At 31.9% G+C, this 9,920-nt stretch overlaps 1 long non-coding RNA gene across 1 annotated transcript; it reads right to left on the bottom strand.

Annotated features, from left to right (window-relative positions):
* Positions 1-478: 478 nt before the first annotated feature.
* Positions 479-9,062, bottom strand: LOC145270484 (uncharacterized). The gene is made up of 2 exons (XR_013865389.1): positions 8,758-9,062; positions 479-2,123 (listed from the first exon to the last, which is right to left on the bottom strand). It is a non-coding gene; the product is annotated as an uncharacterized LOC145270484 (long non-coding RNA).
* Positions 9,063-9,920: the final 858 nt, after the last annotated feature.

Raw genomic sequence — 9,920 nt, 5'->3', positions numbered from 1 at the left:
AACTCTATATGAGATACATAGATATTCGAATGCTCCATTTAAGTTCTTTATCTCTCAAGCACTGAGTTAGTAAAGAATTGAGAACATAATTTTCCTCTCCCAAATTAACCATTTTTATACGTTGTAGTATATCTTTCATGTTGGTCTCTTGGTCTTACTGGATTCCAGGACAAGCACTTATCTAGTCTGGTGGAGTATCCAGCTTCGTGCTATTACTTGAGGTAATATTACTTGCACCGTTCCTCGGAAAAGCTGTGGAGTGGCCATAGTAAGGAGATCTTATTTGGGCTGCGAATACGAAATGTGATTTTGAATATTTGGTCAGAGTTTACTTCTATGGAAAAAGCATCCTCATGCAAGATTGTTCTGACAAACCCCTGTACAGAGAGACCTTAGACACTCGAGGATAGTGTCTAGTAGGCATTCAAGTTCTCTCCAGTAGGCATTTAAGTTATCTCCAGTAGGCATTCAAGATCTCTCCCCAGTGTGATTTCTCATATGTGTCACTAAATGTGATTTTTGAGAACAAGAATATCCACAAACTTCACAAGAATGTGGCTTTTCTCTTTTTTTATTTATTTTACTTCAGTAAGTATTAAGAGATCAAGGGGCTCCCTCCTGGAGCTAACACTTGATTCTGTTATGATTTAAATTTATATCCGAGGGCTCTTTTAAGAATAGATGCTGTTCCCTTTATGGCTGCTATTTGTATTTCGTTACAGCTTGGTCTTCCAGGGATTGCTTCTAAGTATTTATGAAGATTCTTTTTTATTAACCCAGTTGCTCCTATCACAACGGTATAATGTTTATTTCTTTCAGAGACCATGTCGTTTTTAGATCATTTTTTAGGTCCTTTTTCTCCAGTGTGAGTTCTCATATGTGTCACTAAATTTGATTTTTGAGAACAAGAATATCCACACACTTCACAAGCATGTGGTTTTTCTCCAGTGTGAGTTCTAATATGTGTCACTAAATGTGATTTTCTAGAACAAGCATATCCACACACTTCACAAGAATGTGGCTTTTCCCCAGTGTGAGTTCTCATATGTGTCACTAAAGAATATTTTTGAGAACAACAATATCCACACACTTCACAAGAATGTGGTTTTTCGCCAGTGTGAGTTCTCATATGTATCACTAAATTTGATTTTGTAGAACAAGAATAGCCACACACTTCACAAGAATGTGGTTTTTCGCCAGTGTGAGTCCTCATATGTGCAACTAAATATGATTTTATAGAACAAGCATAGCCACACACTTCACAAGCATGTGCTTTTTCCCCTGTGTGAGTTCTCATATGTGTCACTAAGGCTGATTTGTTAGAACAAGAATATCCACACACTTCACAAGAATGTGGCTTTTCACCAGTGTGAGTTCTTATATGTGTCACTAAATGTGATTTTCTGGAACAAGAATATCCACACACTTCACAAGAATGTGGCTTTTGCCCAGTGTGAGTTCTCATATGTTTCACTAAAGAATATTTTTGAGAACAAGAATACCCACACACTTCACAAGAATGTGGTTTTTCGCCAGTGTGAGTTCTCATATGTATCACTAAATCTGATTTTCTAGAACAAGAATATCCACACACTTCACAAGAATGTGGCCTTTTCTCACTATGTACTTGCATGTTTTACTAAACTTTATCCCGGTTCAATATTATGTATTCTGTTATGAATATTACAGAATTTCACTTTAGCATTATTTCGAAAATATTCTCCTTCACAAGAATACAATATTTTTTTTTACCTGTGGAAAAGCTATTTAATGGAATCGTATATTGTACAATATTTTCTTTTCAAAAACCGCATACTTTTCTGTGAATTGTGATTATCTTGTTTATAGCTTTTCATTCGTTTGAACATTAAGCACATATACCGCATATGTGAATATTATCTTCAAGGTGTGTGTGATTTTCTACACTATTTCCAATAATTATTTTTAATAGTAGTATTCGCATACATATATGTGTTGTCTTTTATATTAATAATTTTCTATAGTAAAACATACTGATCCATGAAAATGTAATAATATATAATGATATATATACATATTCGCATACATATATGTGTTGTCGTTCATATCAAAAATTTTCTATAACAATCATCAAACAGGAACATCTGTAAATAAAAGAAATAAATGAATTTCAATATTTTAGTATCATCGTTTATATATTGTTTTTTTTTTATCAAATCTTGTTTACTCAAATCTTAATATGATACACAGAAGAAAATTATTGCATGTTTTATAATTTGACACAGAAAGAGTCGATACAGGTGTTTTTTAACATATACTTTAGAAACAGTTACACCTAGAATTTTATGATATTCATCATAGTGAAAACATAGGAAACACACACACACACATATATATATATATATATATATATATATATATATATATATATATATAGAGAGAGAGAGAGAGAGAGAGAGAGATTGATATACATATATATATATATATTGATATACATATATATATGTTGATATACATATATATATATATTGATATATATATATATATATATTGATATATATATATATATTGATATACATATATATATTGATATACATATATATGTTGATATACATATATTAATATATATATATTGATATATATATAGAGAGAGATATATTGATATGTATATAGATACAAAGAAATCCCTTCCCATAATTCCCTTGATATCTTTCTGTCTCTTTCCTGCACGACCACCATGAAGTGAAGACGCGTATTCTGTCTCTCCATAAATGGGGAGAGCACCGCCTCCCTTTATACTAGTTAGGTTAGTTAGCTTTGAAAAGCCTATTGTCCAGTTTTTAATTGTAAAAGTTTTTGTATTACATATTTTGTAAATTCCAGTCAGAACGTCACCAAGGGTGAAGAGGTCAAGACGTTTCCTGGGAGAAAAGGGAGCAACACAGCACATTCAACATATCAGGTATGCTTTTCTTGATACAAATACCCTAATGACTGGCCCACCTTTACGTCTCCCCGAGACCACTTTACGACATTTATTATAACACGTCTGTCGGTCATACACCTCAGTGACCGGCTGATAGTGATATAAGAGTAGCATATCGATTGCAGCTTTTTACAATCATTTTTTATAAACAAAACGTTTGTTACGCTGTTGGGAGATCAGAGTCTACATGTTAACTATTCTGTACTTTTATCTAAGAAATTAATAAACAAAGGATGCGGTTTTTACGTTGTTGGGAATTAGAGTCTTCATGTTAACTTTTCTGTACTTTCATCTAACAAATTAATACACAATTAAAAATTCAAAGTGAAAATTTGTTGATTTTTTTATTGTCATCATACAACAAACTTATTTAAAAAATTATTCGGTTGAATGTTAAATGCACATTTAAAATTCAAAATGAAAATTTGTTGGATATTTTTATTATCATCATACAACAAACGTATTTAAAAAATTATTCAGTTGAATATTAAACGCACATTTAAAATTAAAAATGAAAATGTGTTGGATATTTTTATTGTCATCATACAACAAACGTATTTAAAAAATTATTTAGTTGAATGTTAAATGCAAATTTAAAAGTCAAAGTAAAAATTCGTTGGATTTTTTTGTTGTCATCATACAACAAACGTATTTAAAAAATTATTCGGTTGAATGTTAAAAGTCATATTTTAAATCCAAAGAAAAAATACGTTGGAATTTTTTATTGTCATCATACAACAAACATATTTAAAAAAATATTTGGTTAAATGTTAAATACAAATTTAAAAGTCAAAGTGCAAATTCGTTGGATTTTTTTATTGTCATAATATAATAAACGTATTTAAAAATATTCTGTTGAATGTTAAATACAAATTTAAAAGTCAAAGTGAAAATGTGTTATGCTGTGAATTTAATATACGTATTCAAAATTTGGACTTTGGAATAAAATTGATGCTATTGAGAAGTGAAATATGCATTCAAATCTCGGACTTGTGATTATTTGTCGGACTATAGAGATATTTTTATTTGCACATGCAAGTCAAAATTTGAAAATTAAATATTCTATAGAACTTACAATGCAGATAAGATTCCAGTTTTTTAGAATTATGTCGTATTTTGTCCACTATAGAGCATCAGTTATTTTAAGTCTGCCACAAGGGATTGTTGCGACTTGTGTCGTAGGTAACACAAAACGTATAACGTCATTGGTCTGGTGATGTTAGAAAACATTTAATTTTCACTAATCACAACTTCGGAATGATTAACCACACCTTCAGTCCGACCATGTGACTTATTATACCCAAGTTATCCAATCGAATGAGTCGAACGTAATGGCTACCTCAAGCATAATAAGATCAACATTGCCATAAACATTTTCTTTACAGATAAATGTCGTCCATCACTTTTTCAGACAAGTAGATTATTTGGTTCAATGTTAAATCACAGGAAACATTCGTTGAAACAATTACATCGAGGGCATTGCCAGGGCCGCTGCAAGGAAGGTGGGCTCTCTCTACCGTGCTAGAAAACTACTAACACCCGAAAGTATCCTGTACCTCTATAAGACAACCATTCGCCCATGTATGGAGTATTGCTGTCATATTTGGGCTGGTGCATCGGCTACTAGTCTCTTGCTCCTTGACAGGGTTCAAAAGAGAGGCGCAAATCTGATAGGCCCTAAACTGGCATCTAAGCTTCAGCCTTTGTCCCATCGACGAAACGTTGCATCCCTCTGCCTGTTCTACAAGTATTTTAATGTTGAATGCTCTGATGAACTGCAAGCAGTTGTGCCCTCACGACGTGAACACCCTCGACAGACCTGACAAGCTGCAAAATCCCACCCCCACACTGTAGAGATCCCTAGATGTAAAAGATCTTTCTACTCCGGAAGTTTCTTCCCCAGAACCGCGAGACTTTGGAATTCCATTCCAGGTCACTGCTTCCCCAACTGTACTGACATGCAGAAGTTCAAGTGCAACGTGAACCAACATCTTGCTGCCCAAATTCCTACATAGTACCCCAGTAGTTGTTTCCCCTGATAGTAGCCCCCTACACCAAAGTGGCAATGTGCCTTGTTTGGGGTGAAAATGTAATAATAAAAAAAATGCACATTTAAAAGTCAAAGTGAAAATTAGTCATGCTGTGGATTTTATATGAATATTCAAAAGCTGGACTTTGGAAAAATTGATGCTCTTAAGAAGTGAAATATGCATTTGAAGCTCGGACTTGTGATTATTTGTCGGACTATAGAGAATTTGTTATTTGCACATGCAAGTCAAAATTTGGAAATTAAATATTCTATAGAACTTACAATGGCAATTCGAGTGTGTGATGCTGAAATTCGGTCATATTTTAAATTTGGTTGTATTTGAAGAAAAAAGTCGTTGCTGTTAAAAGAACTTTCTATGCAATTCAGTTAACTTGTATGAAAAAAGTCGTCGTTTTTAAATGAGAAATTTAAAAAAGAAATTTGCTTGTATCTGCTGAAAAAAGTTTTAGCTCTTAAATGAAGTAATTAAATTTGTTTTAAAATGAAGAATTTTGGAAATGTAATTCAGTTTTGTCATATTAAGGAGGAGTCGTCATGTATCTAGCTGCGTCTAGCCAAGTATCGTGGGCTAGGAAGCACGAATAGCAGGGATATTTGTGTGGACTTGGAATCAGAAAAAGTAGGGATATTTGAATGGGCTTGGAAGCGTTACTAACAGGGATATCTGAATGAGTTAGGAAACGAGACTAGCAGGGATTTCTGAGTGAGCTAGGAAGTGAGATTAACGGGAATATCTGAGTGGGCGAGGAAGTGGGACTAGCAGGGATATTTTAATGGCTAGGAGGCGAAACTAGCCTGGTTATAGGTTTATGAGGTGAACTTTAGGTATCAGGGGAATGCGGTTTAATGTGATTTGCATATCAATGAGACTACACACTGGAATGAGAGACTATAAGGCCGGCAGCCTAGATGGCGACAGTTGAGTTCTAGAAAACAGGAATGAAAATGATGGAACCTACAATGTCATCTGAATGCTGATAAGATTCCAGTTTTTTAATTATGTGGTGTTTTTCAACTGAGTGGGATAAGAAGTGAGACTAGCATGGCTATCTGAGTGGGCTAGGGAAGCGAGACAAGCAGGGATATCTGAGTGGGCTAGGGAAGCGAGTCTGATCATGTGACTTTTTATATCCAAATTATCCAATCAAATGAGTCGGACGTAATGGCTACCTCAAGCATAAAAAGAATCAACATTCCAACAAACATTTTCTTTGCTTAAGCTCTTCCAGACAGTCGCAGATAAATGTCGTGCATCACTTTTTCTGACAAATAAATTTTTAGGTGGAAGTACAGTATAGCTTAAAACATGTAGGTTTTAATCCTACCTTCGTAAAATCAAAAACAAAAATCGATACAAGGATTTCCCTCTCCCTTTCACCGCCACAAAAATTTGAAACTGCGAACGAGTACATGTCTAGTTGATTGAAATGTGAGCAGGAAGTAGGTGCTTAATTCATGTTAAATTTATATAACAAAGTCTTAAATATTTATAATCTGTTTTTTATTCTATTTGTCGTGATATTTTTTATGGCTTTTCAGACGCAATTGCGAACAAAAAGTAGATTTTCATTTTTTTTAGGATTAAAACTATGGTGGCTTCGATTGTAAACATTTACCAATTTTTTTTTTACATTAAATTTTAGTTAATTTATGATTGTCAATAAATGGGTGCTCATTTTTATGTAAACTTTATTAAAGAAAGTGTTGCCTATTCTATAACCTTAAATATTGAATAAAATGGTACCAGTGCACTTATTGATCCGTGCTGAAATAATAACGTTATTATTTAAAATGCCATTCTTAGCATGGGGAGGGGAGGGTGTTTTGTACCTATTTTATACTTTAACCTTAGAATTGAATAAAAAACACATCATAAAACTTTCATTAAACTTGGAAATACGATCTAAAAAAAATAGGGCGGATCAGTAAGTGCACTATCACCAATAAAACATTACAATTCACATGGAAATAGATTGAAAAATGTTTTTAAAAATTTAAAAAAAAACGGAAAACGATAGATTGGAAACCGTTTTTAAAAATTATAAAAAAAAAATTAAATATCGAAAATACAGTTTAAACCAACTTTGACTTAAATTATTTTGTTTATGGTAAACATTATTATTTTACTAGAAATCACGTAAGTTTTACTTAAATAAACACATTTTTGACAAAAAAGATCTAATAGTCAGATTAAATACTATATTTTAAAGGAGTATTGGTCAATACGAAGAATTACTCTATGCAGTTTAATTAACCGTTTTAACGTAAGTAACACGCCGACATTAACCAAGCAGAAGAACTGTTTAATATTTTACAAAAATTCTGTTTGCATTTGGTGAGAGGCGGCAGAGCCACAACACCCCCCCGCCCTTCAACCGCCTCCTGCCAAATTTATATAATAAAAAAAACGAAAAACAAACCGGCAGTCTCCTACTCCGTTAAAAAAAACAAAACAAACGGTGATCATAAAGTGACTGCATTTCTTCATATCTTGGAAACTACTTGTTTCCTGGAATTTAAAAAGTTAATGGTAATTTTAAAGGATTTTCCGAGGGTGGAAAGAAAGTCTTCCCCCGCCCCCCCACACACACCCCTGAAAAAAAAAATTACGTTAAATTAATATAGGAAAGTGATCACCGACTTTTTTTTTAAACTAACATTTCTTTATATCTTGGAATCTACTCGTTTGCCATCATTTTAAACATTAATTTCGTTTTCAGTGACCCCGAAAACCTATGTGAGTGGTAATTTTAAATGAATTTTCGAGGGGGGAGTAATTCTTTATATTTACCGGAAGATTTTTTTTTTTTTTTAATCGGAGATTCAGTACTTGTACAGTTTAACCAAGACATTAAAAAATGAAAATATCGAAAAATGTTTAAATTGTATGGATCTGTTATGGAACGAAGTTCTCAAAAAAAAAAAAAGAAAAAAAAAATAAATAAATAAAACAAATAAATAAATAAAAAATTAACTTAATTTCATCAAGCAGTGTTTTTATTTATTTTTTTTTTTTACAGGGAAAAACTAATTTGTTATGATACCGACTAAACGGTTCGATGTTTAGGAAGAAAAGCTAGTAATAAAAATGGGGTGGGGGATGTCAGTGCTTTAACTAGAGTTATCTCCCCGTGGCGTGTTCAATAAATTTCACAATGGCTGACTTCAACGCGCTCTCATAATAAACGTGTTTTTCCGCTGTAAAAAAACTTAAAAAAAAAACTACTCGATCAAATTAAGTGAAATTTTTTTTCGGAGATCTTCAGTCCAAAACGGATACGTACAATATAACCTTCTTTTCAATATTTTAATGAATGATTAAACTGTACAAGTATCGGAGATTCATATATTTTCATTCAAGTTTGTTATAAAGCATGGCGGAATCAATATTTTTATTGGATTGCAAAAAAATAAACCATTTTAAATTTTTAAGATTTTGTGTAAAAATGTCCGAATTGTTTTCCTATAAAGTTTAGATTATATTTGTGAATTCTTAAACCTTTTGGGGTATTTCTATCGTAAATTTATATTTCGTATTCATTAAAAAAAAAAAATTCTGAGGTGCAAAAAATAAACTGCTTTTCTGTTTCAGATTATTTCTAAAAGTTATTCAAACGGATGTTTTAAAGTCGTAAAAATAACTTACCTTTTATATTGGATTGCAATAAAAAATAAATTAGTTTAATATTTAAAAGTATTTGTAAGTTGTTAAATGATATATAAAAAAAAAAAAGAAACTTACCTTTTATTCAGGGAATTAAATACGAGAAAATTGTCGTTTTTTTTTCTATTGTGTTCAAAACAGAAACTTTGTTTGTTATGATTTCTTTAGTAAATTGATACAACTTTTGTTTTGTGTGTCCAATTCATTAAGAAATAAAATATATGAAAATATAAAAGAATCAAAATTAAAAGTTGAAAAACACGATTTAAACGTGAAATTATTTAAAGAAAAAATCAACTGCTAAAGAACAAAGAACTTAAGGTCATCGTAATAACACGGTGAAATCAGTATTTCGTTCCTCGTGTAAAAATGTCCGAATTGTTTTCCTATAAAGTTTAGATTACATTTGTCATTCTTAAACCTTTTGAGGTATTTCTATTGTAAATTTATATTTCGTATTCAATTCATTTTTTTTTTTAAATATGAAGCTTTAAGAATCAGGGTTTTTTTTTTTTAGATAAAACATTTCATTATTATTTTGATTAGTCGAATTATTGTAAACGTCCGAAATGAGAACAGTATTCCGAATAATAATCCAAATAATGTTCATATTAAAAATTGTAAAACTAAATATTTCACATAAACAAATCCAATAAGAGGAAGGAATTGCACAAACAGTGAAGTCAGTCAAATGACAAAAATAGATTTGGTCCAAGAAATTAAACTATGACGTCATGATTACGTAATGGGACTTGCAACTTATTGTTATCAAACTTGATTCGGTTAAACTTGCGATGACCTTCACTCATTATTCCAGACTTAAACTTGCTTATTAGTCTGCTTGTTTTACATAAAATCAGCATTAAACGGACAACGATGAAAGTGTAGTACCTGTTTCTAATTTGTTTGTTCATTTCATCCATGTTTTGCGCGTTATCATCATTGTAGCTAGTTCAAGAGAGGCTTTATTTGTCATGGGCTGTGCCATCCTCCCATGCATTAACGCCTTCTTTGATAGAGAAGTAGTTTAATGTTGTAAAATGATGCACCGGCTCCCGGGTGTGAATATGGTAGAGAATAGAAAAGGACACAAATCAATACTTTACAATCTACTGCTCGCCGTGTGACTTGATCAAACGCTCTTTTATTTACCTTATATTGAAAGAATTTTCCTTACCTCAATTCGGGGGGGGGTGTTAGGATTATCTATTTTCTTTGTAGAAGGGGTAATTAGCACATGT

Source organism: Euprymna scolopes, chromosome 46 (genome assembly GCF_053919585.1).
Source record: "Euprymna scolopes isolate OS-2025 chromosome 46, ASM5391958v1, whole genome shotgun sequence".
Classification (NCBI taxonomy): domain Eukaryota; kingdom Metazoa; phylum Mollusca; class Cephalopoda; order Sepiida; family Sepiolidae; genus Euprymna; species Euprymna scolopes.
Note: the sequence above shows the minus strand (reverse complement) of the source record. Positions and strands in the feature narration are given on the sequence as shown.